Here is a 1,004-nt window from a genome sequence, read left to right as displayed (position 1 = left end):
ATAATGAAGAGATAATTATAATAATAATATTGCTCCTCTGGGAGTAAAGCTAAATCGAATCCGCTCGCTTTATTTTTATGACAACTCCGTTTTAATCAACAAAGATCTGAGGCTATGAATGTGACCAATAATATTCAAAAGGTCATAACGGGGCCAATTAGAGTCACATTAATTAATGGAAGGCTCTAAATTATAGCTAATATTCTTAAGTAATACATCCCATCCCTTAAATTTGAACATAAATCCCATAATGGACCAAATATGTCTATAAACTTTTTGGGCATTAATATTTATTAAGTAAATAAATAAAAGGGGAATTTCTCAATAACTTGATTTTTACTCAAGCGTATTTTATAAATAGTTGATACTAGATTAATGATTGTTACAATGCTCTTTAAATAAAGAACATTGGATTCTTCTCATAAATTATATTGAATAAATACAATTGGGTTTGACGTCATAATTATTACCTTGGTAAGTATTGATTCGAATTAGTTGTATAAATGGGAAAGCAAGGAAAAGGAAGATTTGGAACTGTGTGTCAAGAAATTTAATTTATGAGGATTTGCATGGATCTTTCCAAGGGAGTATTTGAATATATGGATCTTCATCCACTCATCCTTCGTCTTCCAAAGGAATTCATATTTTCCCATTGGGATATCCGTGCAAGTTGATACACACTGTCTCATTTCAACTTCATTTATATATGATTGGAAGCCTGAGGAAAATGGAAACTATAGAATCTGCTCAGCACATTTCTTACCCTCAGATTATATAACTATGCCATGATTAGAGAGGAAGTACATGAAAAGAGGTGTAGTTCTGGCGTTATCTCCACGTTTCTCCTTCTTACTTCCAACCACCAACCAAGAATGGATCCAGAAATTGAACTGCTTCATCCGTCTAGATCATTATGTGAGCCAAGCCTCTATCAAAAGAAGTATCTATTGATAAATTGACGTATCTCTACCTACTCAGCTTGAAAACAGCATCTTTGCTTTATC

This window comes from Lepeophtheirus salmonis, unplaced genomic scaffold, assembly GCF_016086655.4.
Source record: "Lepeophtheirus salmonis unplaced genomic scaffold, UVic_Lsal_1.4 unplaced_contig_16658_pilon, whole genome shotgun sequence".
Classification (NCBI taxonomy): domain Eukaryota; kingdom Metazoa; phylum Arthropoda; class Copepoda; order Siphonostomatoida; family Caligidae; genus Lepeophtheirus; species Lepeophtheirus salmonis.
Note: the sequence above shows the minus strand (reverse complement) of the source record.